Source organism: Panthera pardus, unplaced genomic scaffold (genome assembly GCF_024362965.1).
Source record: "Panthera pardus isolate Hobbes unplaced genomic scaffold, ASM2436296v1 HiC_scaffold_10, whole genome shotgun sequence".
In the NCBI taxonomy this organism is placed as follows: domain Eukaryota; kingdom Metazoa; phylum Chordata; class Mammalia; order Carnivora; family Felidae; genus Panthera; species Panthera pardus.
The window spans coordinates 94,321,424-94,338,379 of NW_026526655.1; the positions used below are offsets into that span (position 1 = coordinate 94,321,424).

At 35.8% G+C, this 16,956-nt stretch overlaps 1 protein-coding gene across 4 annotated transcripts in view; it reads left to right on the forward strand.

Moving 5' to 3' along the window:
* ZRANB3 (zinc finger RANBP2-type containing 3) overlaps positions 1-16,956 on the forward strand; it is a 303,348-nt gene that overhangs the window by 82,744 nt on the left and 203,648 nt on the right. The window lies entirely within an intron of this gene.

Genomic DNA, 16,956 nt, shown 5'->3' on the forward strand with positions numbered 1-16,956 from the left:
GGTTAGAATGTTCTGAATATATTTGTTAAATCCATCAGGTCTAGTGTATCATTCAAAACAATTGTTTCCTTATTGATTTCTGTTTAGATGATGTGTCTGTTGATGAAAGTGGGGTTTTAAAGTCCCCTACTGTTTTCGTATTATTATTGATTAGTTCCTTTATGTTTGTTATGAACTATTTTATGTATTCGGATTTTCACTTGTTGGGTGCATACATATTTACAGTAGTCACAACTTCTTGTTGGACTTTTTATTATTATAGCCTCTCTTTGTCTCTCAGTTCCGTTTTCTTTTAAAGTCTGTTTTGTTCGAGATAAGAATTGCTATTCCAGCTTTCTTTTGACATCCATTTATATGATAGATGTTTCTCCATCTATCTCTACTTTCAACCTGCAGGTGGCTTTAGGTCTAAAATGAATCCCTTGTAGGAATACGTATATATATATATATATATATATATATATATATATATACATACGTATATATACATATACGTATGTATATATATATATACACACAAATATATATATATATATACATACGTATATATACATATACGTATGTATATATATATATACACACAAATATATATATTTTATTTTAGAGAGTGCATGAGCAGTGGAGAGGGGTAGAGGAAGAGAGAGAGAATCTTAGGCAGGCTAGACTCTTAGTGTGGAGTCTGACGCAGGGCTCAATCCCCTAATCCAGGGATAATGACCTGAGCTGAAATCAAGAGTCGGACACTCACCTGACTAAGCCACCCACATGCCCCTTATGATCCAATGTCTTTTGACTGGAGTGTTTAGTCCATTTACATTCAAAGTAATTATTGATAGATATGTATTTATTACCATTTTATTACTAATTTTGTGGTCATTTTTGAAGATTTTCTCTGATCCTTTGTTTGCTTTCCTTCTTTCATGCTTTGCTTGTTTTCTTTAATGATATATTTAGATTTGTTTCTCTTTATTCTTTGCATATGTCTTACAGGTTTTTGATTTGTGGTTACCATTAGGTTTGTATATAAACCCTTCTGTAAATAGTAATCTATATTAAGTTGATGGTCATTTAATTTTGAACCCATTCTTTTCTCCATTCCTACCTGCATTTTAGGTATATAGTGTCATAATTTACAGCCTTTTATTTTGTGAGTTTTTTGACTGATTTTTTTTTTATTGAAATAGTAATTGTTATTGCTTTTGTGTTTCCTGTTTTCTTAATGTTGTCACTTTTGGTCTTTCCTTCCCACTCAGAGTCCCCTTTAATATTCCCTGCGGAGTTGGTTTAGTGGTCATGAACTCTTTTACTTTTGTTTGCCTGGGAAACTCTTTCTCTCTTTTTCTATGCTGAATGATAGAATGCTGAATATAACATTCTTGCTGCAGATTTTTCCCACTAAGCACTTTGAATACATCATGCCACTCCCTTCTAGCTTGGAAAGTTTGTGCTTAAAATGCCTCTAATAATCTTATGGGGTTTCTCTTGTATGTTACTGACTTCTTTTGTCTTGCTGCTTCTAAAATTTTTTGACTGTAACTAAATGTTGCCAATTTAATTACAATGTGTCTTGTTGTGGGCTTGCTTCTGTTGATTTTTTTTGGAGTTCTCTGTGCCCCCTGAATCCAGATATATGTTTCCTTCCCCAGAGTAGGGAAGTTTTCAGCTATTATTACTTCAAATAAATTTACTGCCCCTTTTTCTCTTTCTCTTCTGAGATTCTTATAATACAAAAGTTTTTACGGTTGATGGAATCACTGAGTTCCCTAAGTTTATTCTTATTTTGCATAATTATTTTTTCAGTCTTTTGTTCAGTTTGATTACTTTCCTTTCCTTTCTTTTCTAGGTCATTAATTTATTCCTTTTCTTCTTCCAGCCTGTTGTTCATTCCATCAATTGTGTGCCTTATTTTGTTTATTGAACCCTTTATCTTTGCTATGTTATTCCCTGCCACTCTTTTCTCAAGTCTAGTGAGTATCTTCATGATACTTTAAATTCTCTTTTAGGCATGTTACTGTTATGCCCAGAATTCGTGATCCCCAAAGACCACTAGGGAGCCGAGTCCGATGCAAAAGCAAAAGAACCTTTATTCGAGCTAGCTCGAGCTCAATCCCCTACCTGCACCGACGCAGCGGTGAGATACCAGGGAGAGAGAGCGAGTTTCAAAAGCACAAAGGTTTTATAGGGGTCTAGGGGCAGTTGGTGAGGTAATGGCTGTGGCCTCAGCCGATTGGCTGGGGAAGGGTCGTGGCCTCAGCCGATTGGTTGGGGAAGGGTCGGAGTCCTGTTACGCAGGTCGCTGGGCGTGTTTTGATCAGAAAGTTTGAACGGGTGAGCGGGAGGTTACTCAAGGGGAGGAGGCGCAGTCTGAGGTTTCTGTGAATTTCCCAGAAAAGGGGTCATGTCGGGGACATAGTCACTCAAGGTGGAGAACACAGAACAAGATGGAGTCGGCCGGCGTAGGCCCGCCCTTTCAGTTACTTATATTTGTCTCACTTAAATATCTGGCCATGGCCATGTCCTTTTCTTTCATTTGGGAAAATTTCCTCTGTTTTCTCATTTTGTCTAAGTCTCTTTGTCTGCTTCTGTGGGTTAGGAACACCAGTTACTTCTCCTGTTGTTGAGGGCAATGGCCTCATGAAGAAGAAGAGGTCTTACAGTGCCCTGTAGTGTAGTGTTACCTGATCTGCAAAGCCTGGCACTTATGGGAGTGTCTCCAGTGTGTGCTGTTTACACTCTTCTGTTGTGTCCTGGCTCCTTTGTACTGTAGGTCAGTCATCTGCAGACATTCTCTTTGCCTGTTGTCAGCAGCGTTTGGTCCCTGGCCTGAATGTGGTGAGTTTTAACTAGGTGTGCTTCTAGTCTGCTTGTGAAATGAGACCTTTCACCACTGCCGCCAGAACCGAGGCCCTGCACAACTCCTAGGTGGTGAGACATAGTGTTGGCAGGTGTTTGGGCTCATCTTTTGGAAATGGGGCCTGCCACTCTGTGACTGAGGCAAGCGTGACTGGGAAGGACAGTTTCACTGAAGTGTGGGTTGTGGGCCTGGTGTAAGCAAATTAGGTAGTGAGTGTGGGCATTGCACTGTTTCCTGCAGCTGTGGAATTGTGCGTATGTTGAGGGCAAGGGGAGGGAAATGGCACCTGCCAGTTCCTCTGTTGCTGGAGTAGTCTCTCCGTGAATAATGCCTCTCTCTGGGACATACTCCAAGATGAGTAAATAACCTCCCTCCTGTGTGCCCAGGTGCTTTTCAGATTGCTGTTTCTACTCCATGTCTGTGGACTGTTTGTCCTGCCTTTTCTTCAAGAGCAGCCCCATGGCCTTTGAGCCAAGCCTGCTGACCTTTAGAACTCCAGGCTTTAAGTCCCGCTGGTCACCCGTCTTGCTTTCCAAGCCATTTCCTATTGGGATTCGTATTCCCTGTGTGCTCCTCTGTGTGCTAGAGTGTCTCTCACCCTTTTCTGCGACCATCGCTTCCTCACCACCTCAGTGACTGTGATCTGTTTCCCTCTCAAACTTTGTCTCCACACCTATAGTTATGGAGTTTGTTCTGCCTGTCTTCAGGTTGATTTCTGTGGTATTTACAATGATTTGATAGTTACCTATTTGTACTAGTAGAACTAGATGAGCTTAGGGACTTTCTGCTTTGCCACCATCTTCCCCTCCAACCTGAATGCTTTTTTGTCCGTATATAAAGTAGCTTATGGCCAAAAGGTGTTGTTAGCATTCTCGTTTCCAGTTGAGATATATACATCATTAGCCCTTTTTTTGGAATGCAAACTCCGTCTTTTGTGGTTGTCGCCATTAATTCCTTTTCACTGCTACTCTTTATGAACCCTTTGTTTATTCCTCTGTGTTTGCAAGGGTGTATACATGAGAGGGAGTGGGTCTTGTGGGACCATCTTAGAATTGTGCCTGCCACAAGTTCCTTCATTTTAACCACTTAAGTTATGGTACTTTTCAATTCTAGAATTTTCTTTTGGTTATTGTGTATATGTTTATGAAGACTTCCTCATGGAATAATACTCGTGTTTTCCTTCAGTTCTTTGAACATACTTATAAAAGCTACATCAGTTTCTTAGTCTGCTAAATTCAGTATCTGGGCTCACTTAGTTTTTATGAACTGATTTTTTTCTCCCTGTTTATTTGTATGTCTAGTAATTTCTGGTTGAAAACTGTACATTTTAGGTAATATAGAAGATATGGATTTTGTTTTTGTTCTTTGTTTTCCATAGTGTGCTGCCAGTAATGTCTCTGTTCAATATTTTTATTTTTACTATTTTTGTTTTTAGTCTAGATTCCTAAGCATTGTCTCTAAATAACATAGTTGTCAGCCAATGATTAGGATAGAAATTTTGTTTAAATATCTTGAGCCCATAAGGCTTCCACCTTCTACCTATGAATTTGTATGTGGTTTGAGGTACTCATTAAAAATTGCAGTCATTTCTCAAGACTTCCTTAGCTTTCACTTCTTACCCGGCTCTCTCAAGTCTCCCCAGTGCATGTCTTTATTTTCCTAGTTAGCAAAAACTAGCTGGAGAGCTTCTCTCAGTGCTTTTATGACTGTCTCATTTTTAGGATTCCCCATTAAATTTCTGATTTGTCCACTGCTTGTTTAATTTGGGACCACAACCTGGGATAAGTAGGGCTATGGAGTTCCTCTGCTCATTTTTATCTAAGCTTACCATTTTCTTTAACTTTTATTTTATTACCGGATTAATACATTTTTAAGGCAGAATGCCAGCATGTTCTTATATAAGTATTACCAAGGCTTCCATTTAATGGTAATTCCAATATATTTGTTATACAGTGATAAGTTTTAAAATGTTATTCTGGTATGTCATGGTTCTTACTTGTCAAACTTTAAAATTTCTTTAAGCCCTAATTTTTTGTCCTCCACCTCTCTTTTGAGTCCAGTCTCCTGGCAGCATTGCTGCTGGTTTTCACTGCCAGCTCTGTGATGGTAAAACTAATGTTCTCAGAGTAGTCAAATTCATAGCAACAGAAAATGGTGATTGCCAGGGACTGTAGGGGAGAAAGGGGTAATGGAGAATTATTGTTTAATGGGTGTAGAGTTTCAGTTTTGCAAGATGAAGAGTTCTAGAAGTTGTTTGCACTGCAGTAAGAATATACTTTACACTACTGAGCTGTAAACAAAGTGGTATGTATACTTTTGTTGACAAATCTTACATGTATTTTACCACATTAAAATATTAAAGAGAAGGGTGCCTTGGTGGCTCAGTCAGTTAAGCGTCTGACTTCAGCTCAGGTCACAATATTGAAGTCAGTGAGTTCGATCCTACATCAGGCTCTATACTGACAGCTCAGAGCCTAGAGCCTTTGGATTCTGTGTCTCCCTCCCTCTCTGCTCCTCCCCACTCATGCTTTGTCTCTCTCTGTATCTCAAAAATGAATAAATGTTAAAAAAAATTTTTTTTAGGAAAAATTTTTAAAAAATTAAAGAGAAAGAAACTACAGTTTCTTGACAGCAGAACTCGGGGAGTGGAAGGTAGTGTGGATGACAGTAACCACAGACAAATAGTCTGCAGATTTCTGCTGTTCTTACCTGAAACTTTAGTGTGATTTTAAGAATAAATGTTATCAGTTCATTTTCTGCATCAATCTAATGCCCTAATATGGTGTTTTTAAAAATTCTGTATAGTTTAATGTTTGGTTTTTGTGGAGGCGAATCACTGACTTCTTCATACTATCATTCATTATTGTCTGTCGCTTTCGTGGCTACTCCCTCTTAGTGTTTTCTGCAGGTTCTTACTCATGATTCCTTCTTGTAAATTATAGAATGTCCTAGAGTGTAGTCCTTGAACTATTTCTTTTCCTTCTATGTCTTCCCTAGGAGATTTCATCAAATCTCAACATTTAAAATATTATGTGTATGCTGATGCCCCCCAACTTACAAGTGTAGGCCAGACTTCTTCCCTACCCTCAAAATCCTTGCATCTGTCTGCCTGTTTGACCTCATACTTAGATGTTTAATAGATATCAAATTTAATAAGGCTAAAGTCAAACTCCTGATATATGCTGCCAGAAAATGGATTTTTTTCTTAGCCTATTTCATCCCAGTTAATGATGTCTTCATTCTTCCACTTTTGCAGGCCAGTAATTCTTGACTCTTTTCATTCATATCTTAATTCCATCACATCAGAATATCCTGTCAATTTTACCTTCAAAATATACATGGAATTCTATCCTGTTTTCAGTATCCTCACTACTGCCACCACCTTCAAGCCACCACCATCTGTACCTGATTAAGTAGGCTTCCAACTTTTTTGTTCTTACTGTCCTTTTCTCATTCAATATATTCTCGGTAAAGCAGTCAGAATGATCCTGTTTAACATTAGTGGGATCCTGTCACTCCTTTGCTCAGATTCTCCCAATGGACAACTTCTCCCTACACTCCTAATAAAAGTTGACATCCTTACCAAGACTCCCTAGATCCTACAGAATCTTGCTTCCCATTACTTCCCTAACCTCCTAACCTCCTATTCTCCCTCACTCAGCTCACTTTGCTTCTCCAGAACTCTAAACATGGATTTGTCTCAGAACCTTTTCAATTATTTTCCCTTTGCCTGGAATGTCTCTTGCCCCAGCCACATTCATCTTCATGTTTTGACTTCCTTACTTGCTTCAGATCTTTATCTAGAATTCACTTTCTGTGTGAGGTCTTCTTCGCCCATCCCATCCAAATTTCCATGCCTTCTTCCCCAATATTTCAATTCCACTTTCTTGCTTTATTTTTAAACTAAGCCTGGCATTTAATATACATTTAACTTATTCTGTTTACGGTTTCCTTCACCAAAAGTTTCACCCCATAAGACAGAATTTTTGTTCTTTTTGTATTATACCACTACCCTAGAATCTAGAACAATGACTGGCACTTAGACGTTTACCATAAATGTAGGATGTTTATAGTGAAAGGTAAAAAGAAAAAAAAAAAGGCATCTATTTTCAGATTAGGTAGTCTCCCTAAGTAGCAAGTAAAATGAAGGAATTACAATCTTGTGAAATTTCAGAATATCAAGATTATAAATAAAGTGGCAAAAAACGTCTAGAAGAAAGAAACAAAAGTCTACAAATTAGGAAATATGGATGGCATAAGGCAGTAGAACATGGATACTGTAAGACATGGGGACAATTTGATCAAAGGTTTGAAGAAAAATGAATTTTAACTTAAAATTCTATACCCCAGCAAACTAAGAAATGTGAGGTCAAAATAAAGTCATTTTCATGTGTGAAGGGAAATGAAGAGATCAATGACATTTATCTCTCAGATATTGAGGATGTTTTTTGTCAAAAAAAGCATGAAAGCCAAGAGAGGATACAACTAGTGCAACTTACCCAAAAGTCCAATGAGTACAAACTCCAGATGACATTTGTACATCAGGCAATAGAAACAATGATATCATATTACAGTAAGAATTCAGTTATGTCCAAGAAAATTGGAATAGAAATTGATAAATGAGAAATAATAACAGGCAGACTGTGGTTAAATATATATTTAATATATATGTACATATATTAAATATATATTTTTCTTATTAAGACAACAAAGATGGTCAGAAAAGTTTAGTAAATACAAAGTAGATAGGAAAATTAGTGTCCTTAAATAATATGATTTTGATAAATTAATAGGATATAAGAAAAGAGACTCCTGACCTCGAAGTAGCATATAGAGAAGGAAATACAACCTGAGTACACTTCTTGGTTCTGTTCTGAATGTTATTCATATAAACTCCGATATTGGATATTGTGTGTTTAACTTTTTAAAAAAAGAATTAGCTTTATACCTAAAGTATGTAAGTCTTAGTTATGATTATAGAAAATAGCCTAAATTTTACTAGTCTAAAAAATATTTTTAAAAAGTAGATGTGACAAGTTGGGAAGGACAGGTGTGAATGCTACTACTAAAATGTGTATTCTGTATAGCAGCTCTCAAATTTTGTTACATTTTAAAATCACCTGGGAGCTTTCAAAATCTTGATGCCCAAACTGTATCAAACCACATCTTAACAATTAAAATTTTTGAGTGTAGAACATAGGCATCAATTTGTTTGTTTTTTTGTTTTACATTTGCCAGTTGTTGCCTTAGTCAAATTGAGAGCTATGGTCTTAGTTCATGAACTGGAAGAACTAGAATCTGAAAGATATGCTCAAAAGTTACAAATGTGACTATTAGTAGAATCATTCTAATAATTGCCATCATTGGTAAAAGGAGTTGGTGAGGTAGGAAGTTAGAAGTGAGCCAAATTTTCCTTAGTGGGAGGCCACATCTTCTTTCATAGTGAGATATGGTGACCAACCAAGAGTCTATATTTTGTTAATCTTTAAGTTCATCTGTTAGGCATTTTATTTTACTTTCAAAAAGGAAATGCCCCTTTAGTCATGTTCCTAATTTTATGAGTATCTGTACCATCTTTTTCTGTGAATTAGAGCTAGATCAGTGAAGTCATTATGAAGAAATTATTACCTGGATGTTTAAATCAACTTCAGATACATTTTTTAGTGAATAGATACAATTTTGTATAAAAGACACTTTAACAAACGTAGTTTCCTCTGACAAACATTGTAGAAACAAATTTACATGTTAATACCTCAAATTATTGAAGTCATTTATCTTTCTTAGCAAACACCATGGGCAGAAACTCAACTCTTTTAATGGAAGGCACCAAATGATTATGGCTTTTAACTTTTCTAGTAATAGGAATGTAAATATAGTACAGGCTTTTTCTTCTCTAATTGCCTCAGCATTGCATCAACCTTGGCCATGCACTGGAATCCCCTGAGGAGTTAAAGAAAAAAAAAGTCTCCTGTTTTTAAAAGTTATTCATTAAAATTGTCAACTGGAACCTAGTGCTTGGACTTCAGAGATATTTTTCTAGTCTAGACTAGAATTAAAGATTTTGAGTTTATGATTTTCAGGTTTTGCAGAAGTCAACAGATTAATATCTGAAGCTGATGAATGATGAAACTGCAAATAATCATATTAATATTATCAAGGTTGCCTTTCAGTAGTAGAATTAGGGCTGGGGGTGAGGATAGATAAAAGTGGGGACAGTTGCTTTTCAGTATAAGCTCTTTTGTACTATGCTTTTTAAAAATAAAAACTATGCATATAACCTACATTAATTTAAGAAATTAATGGTTGTAAAAGTATTATTCCTTCATAATTTAAAATAATAAAGTGTTCTTTATGTGAACCAAAATATATAAAATCAGTAAGTTAAGATGCCATTAGTTTGTATTAAAAATAATTCGAAATTTAAAAATAGCTTTTAAGAAGTTTCTAATTTTTTTTTTTTTTTTTAAGTAGTCTCCATGCCCAATGTGGGGCTTGAACTCATGACCCTGAGATCAAGAGTCGGATGCTCTACTGACTGAACCAGCCAGGTGCCCTGAATTTATTTTTTAAAGTAAACTTTTTACTCAACTATATGGTATGTTTGATAAGTGCCCTCACCATAAGTGAACAGCTGTTTTTCACAGAGAACACTCCTATATAACCAGCATTCAGGTCAAGAATTATATATTCCCTGGATGCCTGGGTGACTCAGTCGGATGAATGTCCGACTTGGATCCAGTTTATGATCTCATGGTCTGTGAGTTTGAGCCCTGCATCAGGCTGTGCTGACAGCCCTGGGCCTGGAGCCTGCTTCGGATTCTGTGTCTCCCTCTCTCTCTGTCCCTCCCCTGCTTGTGCTCTGTCTCTCTCTCTCAAAAATAAATAAATGTTAAAAAAAAAAAAGAGAGAGACAGAGAGAGAGACAGAGAGAATTGTATATTTCCTGAACCCAAGAACTCCAGAGTGTGCTATATTCCAGTCACTGTTCCTTCCTCCACTGTTCCCTCCAACTGAAATTCTATCTTTGAACACCACTGGATAGTTTTTTCTTTCTGCATTATATAAGTGGAATAGTATACTATGCACTCATTTGTCTCTGTCTTAATTCATTTAACAGTATATTTGTGAAATTTATTTTGTCATATTGGGTAGTTGTAGTTTGTTCCTTCTCATTGCTGTATAGAATTTTGTCTTAAGGATATGCTACAATTTATTTATCCATTGTACTGTTGCTCAATATTTATGTTTCCAGTTTTAGTATATGAAGAGTACTACTGTGAATATTCTTCTGTATAGTTTTTCTCTTAGTAGATTTTCATCAAACTTAATTTTAGGAGCTATTGCCAAGGAAATTGCAATGAGATAATAAATGATTTTGAAAATAAGCATAAAATTAGCTTTTCTTCACAAAAGACTTAATGTGTAGCTTCTTTTTAGGATGTTATTATTTTTTTTTAAGTTTATTTATTTATTTTGAGACAGAATTCAAGGCAGGCTCCGTTCTGCCAGTGCAGAGCCATACTCGGGGCTCCTCCTCACAAACTGAAAGATCATGACCTGAGCCAAAATCAAGAGTCAGAGCCTTAACCAACTGAGCCACCCAGGCACCCCTAAGACATTAGTTTTTTAAGTAATCTCTAAACGCAGCATATGGCTTGAACTCAAAGCCCCAGAATCAAGAGTCGCACACTCCACTGTCTGAGCCAGCCAGGCACCCCTAGACTTGTGTGTGGTTTTAAGAATGCATATTCATCCTCTGTTCAATTTCTTTATCGGTAGTGAGGCTTGGACTAGTTCGTATTTTACCTTTTCAACAAATACATAGTTTGGTCTGTGAAGTACACTTGATGTGAAATGGTAAAGCAGGATTGGAGATAGTATAGTTCTGGGGATGCATACATTGACCTGTGTCTCCTCTGATTTGTGAATAGCCTGGGACCTAATAATCAAAGGGTAAAGAGTAACAGGTTTTGATTCTGATACCTGAGCTGTAAGGCATACTCTATTCCTTTAAATATTGACATCTAACCCTGTCTTCTGAGATGTGTCCTGCCCCCATTTTTGCTGATGGACTGACTGTATCGCCCCGGTTAGCTTCTCCACTCCCTATCTGTCCACTTGTCCACAAGCCAGTATCTCCGGACATGCCATCTTTGTCTGGCTTTACCCTTTATTCCTAGTTCTAATTCATCTCTTCAGCCTTTGCATCATTTAATCTTATCTTTGTTTATTCATAACTTTCCTATTTCATCTTATAGGTAGCTATTCGATGCTGTTCCCCTTGCCAAACTATCCACACAGATAAATAAACAGGCAAAGGACTCCCATCTGCCTGTCAATGTTTGAGGCATCCAATATAGGATTTTTTATGGTCACCTTTGACTGAAGTTGCCCTGGATCAGTTTCCATCCCAAATTGTCTGTGCTTGACAAATTCATATCGTTTTTAAAATTTAAACTTGGGGCGCCTGGGTGGCTCAGCCGGTTAAGCGGCCGACTTTGGCTCAGGTCATGATCTCGCGGTCCGTGAGTTCGAGCCCTGCGTTGGGCTCTGTGCTGACAGCTCAGAGCCTGGAGCCTGTTTCAGATTCTATGTCTCCCTCTCCCTGACCCTCCCCCGTTCATGCTTTGTCTCTCTCTGTCTCGAAAATAAACGTTAAAAAAATTAAAATTTAAACTTAACAATTTCAAACTTCCACCGCAGTGTGAGCCTGTCTTGTGTGCTAATAGGAGAAAGACTTTGTGTCCCATTTTTGATCATCTGCTCATTTAACTCTGATTTATGTCAAGGTCCTTTATCTCAGAGGATTCATTCCTCCTTAGCCACATAGAATACCCAGTGATTTGTCTCAGTTTACCTAGACCTGCCAGAGTCCCAGCCCATGGTACACAGATTAGATCACGAACCCTGACACTTGATATGATCTCCCCCACTGTAAAATATGCAAGGTCTGTTGTGTCACCCAAGAATTTTTCCTTGAAGAGGAGAGAAATAAGCACTTCAATCTAGGTTGGCCTTACTTTTCCAGAGGCACAGACTCCTAATGCCAAATAACTATGACTATTTGGAGTCAGAGAGCATTTTTCCTGGTCCATTGAAACAATGACAAAACATTCTTGCTAGCCTGTGGGAACGAACTTGGCTTCCTATTGAAGACATAACCCTAGGACTCCCCACTCCTCACTTTTTCATTTGCTCCTGTGTGCTCTTGGTTAAAGCATTTCAGGTAAGACTTTCCTACTTTTCACATGTTCCTCTTGGGCTCACTGAGGCCTGGGACAGAAGAAGGTATGGAGTAATAGTAGATTTAAAGGTTAAGATGTACCTCAGGTCCCAGTTTGAGCACCTGTGAAAATACCTGGAATTCATAAATGTTGTCAATCCTCTTTGTCAGGTACCATTACCTGTTAAATCTACAAACTTTACCAAACATTAGATTCGTGCTTTCCTAGTTGTGTCAGAAAATCGTTCTTACATAATCTCCTTTTACTGTAGTTTATACATTTAGGTTTTATCTTGATTGCTTATCCTGACTTAAAATTTTATTTTTAAAAATTTTTTAATCTGTTTTTTTTAAAAAAGCTATTAACTGAAGTATAGTTGACATGCAATATTATATTAGTTTCAGGTATACAACAGTGATTCCACAATTGTACACATTTCAAAATACTATGCTTAGTCACCATCTGTCACCATACAAAATTATAACTATATTATTGAGTTTATTCCCTATGCTGTGCTTTGTATCCCCATGATTTATTTAATGTATAACTATATAATGTAATGTATAACATGTATAATGTATAACTCTTAATCTCCTTTACTTATTTTGCACATTCCCCCAACCACTCCCTTTTGGCAGCCACCAGTTTGTTCCTTGTATTTATGATTCTGGTTTCTGTTTTCTTTGTTACATTTATTTTGTTTTTTACATTCCACATATTTGTGAAATTATATGGTATTTGTATTTTTCTGACTTATTTCATTTAGCATGATACCCTCTAGGTACACCCATTTTGTTGCAAGTGGCAAGATTTCATTCTTTTTTCTTTTTTTTTACTGATTATATCACAGAATACTTTATTATCTTTATTTATTTACTTAGTTTTTATTTTGCTCAAAGTATCATTGACATACAATGTTATAGTAGTTTCAGGTATACAACATAGTGATTCAATAATTCTGCACACTGTGCTCACCATAAGTGTGGTTATCATTTGTCATCATGTAACATTATGGTATTATTGATTATATTCCCAATGCTGTACTTTTCTTTCCTTATTAACTTATTTCACTTAGCATAATGGTCTCTAGGCCTATATATATTGTTGCAAATGGTAAGATCTCATTCTTTTTTATGGCTGAGTAATATTCTGCTGTGCCATAACTTCTTTATCCATTCATCTATTGATGGACACAAGGTGCTTCCATACCTTGGCCATGGTACATAATGCTGTCATAAAAATAGGGGTGCATATATGTTTACAAATTAGTGTTTTTGTTTACATTAGGTAAATACCCTGTGGTGGAATTACTAGTTCATATGGTATTTTTGTTTTTAATTTTTTAAGTTTTCTTCCATACAGTTTTCCCTAATGACTGTGCCAATTTATATACTCACCAGCAATACATGAAGGTTCCCTTTTCTCCACATCTTGTTTTTTCTTGTCGTATTGAGACTACCAATTCTGACTGCTCTGAGGTAACATTTCATTGCAGTTTTGATTTGTATTTCCCTGATGAGTAGTGATGTTGAGCATCTTTCTGTATGTCTGTTGACTATCTGTATGTCTTTTTGGAAAAATGTCTATTTATATGGAAAAACATCTGCCAAATTTTTAATTGGATTCTTTTATTTTAGGTGTGGAGTTGTATGTGTTTTTTTAAAAATATATTTTGGATATTAACCTTGTATCAGATATATGATTTGTAAATATTTTCTCCTTGTCAGATTTTCATTTTGTTGATGATTTCCTTTGCTGTGCAGAAACTTTTTAGTTTAATGTAGCCCTGCTTGTTCATTTTTGGGTTTTTTGTCCTTACCTAAGGAGACAGATCCAAAAAATGTTAAGACCCATGTCTAAGATTTTACTGCCTATGTTTACTTTTAGGAGTTTTATGGTTTCAGCTCTTACATTTAAATTTTAAATCCGTTTTATTTTTGTATATGGTATAAGAAAGTGATCCAGTTTCATTTTTTTTTTTTAATATAACTGTCCACTTTTCCCAACATCATTTATTGAAGGGTATCTCTTTTTCCCCATTGTATATATATTTTTTTTAATTTTTTTTTTTTTTTTTTTTGAAGAGGGAGAATAGGGAGGGGAGGGGGAGAAAGAGATAGAATCTTAAGCAGGCTCCACATGCAGTGGAGCCCAGCATGGGGCTCAATCCCAAGACCCTGGGATCATGATCTGAGCCAATATCAAGAGTCAGATGCTCAACCAACTGAGCCACCCAGGCGCCCTGAATCTTACCACTTACATGCAATATAGTACTGGAGGTCCTAGGCACAGAAATCACACAACAAAAAGAAATAAAAGACATCCAAATTGATAAGGAAGAAGTAAAACTGTCCTTCTTGGCAGGTGACATGATACTACATATAAGAAACCCTAAAGAATCACCAAAAAACTATTAGACTTAATAAATACATTCAGTAAAGTTCCAGGATACAAAATTAATATACAGAAATATGTTGCATTTCTATAACTGATAACAAACCAGCAGAAAGAAGTTAATCCCAGTTACAACTACACTAAAAACAAAAAAACAAAAAACCCTAAAAATGAATTTAATCAAGAAGGTCAAAGCCTTTTACTCTGAAAATTGTAAAACACTGATAAAAGAAATTGAAGATGACATATAAATGAAAATATATACCATGCTTTGTCACTGCAGAGCCTGTTTGGGATTCTCTCTCCCTCTCTCTGCCCTGCCCCCCATCCCTCTCTCTCTCTCTCTCTCTCTCTCAAAATAAATAAATTAAAGTTTAAAAAAACCTTTAAGAAGTGGAAGGAATTCTTCCAAATTAATTCTACAAGGCCAGCATTACTCTGTTGCAAAAATCAGAAAAGATAATACAAAAAAAAAAAGAACAAAGAAAGAAAAGTAAATTACAGGTCAATATCCCTAATGAGCATGGACAGGAAATTCCAAAACAAAATACTATCAAACTGAATTCAACAATACCTTAAAAAGATCATGCATCACAATTAAGTGGGATGTATTCAAGCATGTAAGACAGTTCAATATCCATCAATCAATCAACAAGATAAACTACATTAGTAAAATGAAACTGAAAGTTAAGTGATTGTCTCAATATATGGAGAAAAAGCACTTAACAAAATTCAATATTGAGTCATAACAGAAACTCAAAAAAGTGGGTATAGAGGAACATACCACAACATAAAGGCCATATATGACAGGCCCACAGCAAACCTTACACTCAGTGGTGACAAGCTGAAAGCCTTTCCTCTAAGATTAGGAAGGAAACAAGATTTCCCACTCTTGCCACTTTTATTCAACATAATATTGGAAGTCTTAGCCAGAGCTAATATCATACTCAGTGATGAAAAGCTAAAAGCTTTTCCCTTAAGATCTGGCTAAAAGTTTATCAGTTTTATGTTTTCAAATAACAAGCTCTTTGTTGTATTCATCTTTTCTTTATAGTTCTTTTTTTTTTTTTTTTCAGAGTCTATTTCGTTTGTTTTCACTCTGATCTTGATGATTTCATTCCTTTTACTAACTGTGGGCTTTTTTATTTGTTTGTTTGTTTTTCCTTCCTTGAGGTGTAGATTAGATTGTTTATTTGAGATTTTAGTTGTTTCTTAAGGTAAGCCTGCATCAGTATAAACTTACCTCTGAGAACTGCTTTTTATGTATCCCAACAATTTCAGAAAATTTTGTTTCCATGTTCATTTGTCTCCAATTATCCTATTATTTACTCTTTGATTTCTTTGTTGACTCATTGTTAAGTAGCATGTTGTTCAGCTTCTATGTGTTTCTGGTTTTTGTTTGTTTTCTTTTTAGTTAAATTCTGATATAGTTAACTGATTATTACTTTCATACCATTGTGGTCAGAAAAGATGCTTCATATGATTCCAATCTTCTTAAGTTTATTGAGACTTGTTTTGTTGCCTAACCTGTGATCTGTCCTGGAGAATGTTACATGCTCACTTGAAAAGAATGTGTATTCTGCTGTTTTTGATAGGATGTTCTGTATAAATCTGTTAAGTTCATCTGATGTCACATGACATTCAAAGCCACTGTTTTCATATTTTCTGTCTGGATAATCTATCCATTGATGTAAGGATATAACTTTGCTAGTACTGTTGTATTACTGTCAGTTTCTCCCTTTCTGTTAATTTGTGCATTATATATTTAGATGCTGTTACATTGGGTGCAGGGATATTTACAATTGTTATATCCCCTTGTTGGATTTATCCCTTTATCATTATGTAATGCCCTTCTTTGTCTCTTACTACAGTCTTTGTTTTAAAGTCTATTTTGTCTGATACAAGTATTGCTATCCAGGTTTTCTTTTATTGTCTTTTACTTAGAATATCATTTTCCATCCTTTCACTTTCAGTCTTTATGCATGTTTAGGTCTGCAGTGAGTCTCTTGTAGGAGCATGTACATGGGTCTTGGGTTTTTTGGGTTTTTTTTTTCTTTCTTTTTGTCCATTCGTTCATTGTGTGTCTTTTGATTGAATCATTCAGTTCATTTACATTTCAATTAATAGGTATATACTTACTGCTATTTTGTTAATTGCTTCCTGACTCTTTTTTGTAGTTCTCTGTAACTTTCTTCTTATACACTTCTTTTGCGATTTGATGACTTTCCTTAGTGTTATATTTGGAATACTTTTTCTTTTTTGCAAGTGTATCTGTTGTAGAATTTTGATTTGTGATTAGCTTAATGTTCAATGTAACCACCTTATACATATATATAGCTATCTGTTATCAGTTTATATATGCTTAAGTTTGACCACATTCTGAAAGTACTACATTTTTACCTCCCCCTTCCTTGGTATATGTATTTAATGTTATAATTTATGGCTTTTTTATTTGCCTGTCTCTTTAATTATTGTAGGTAAAGC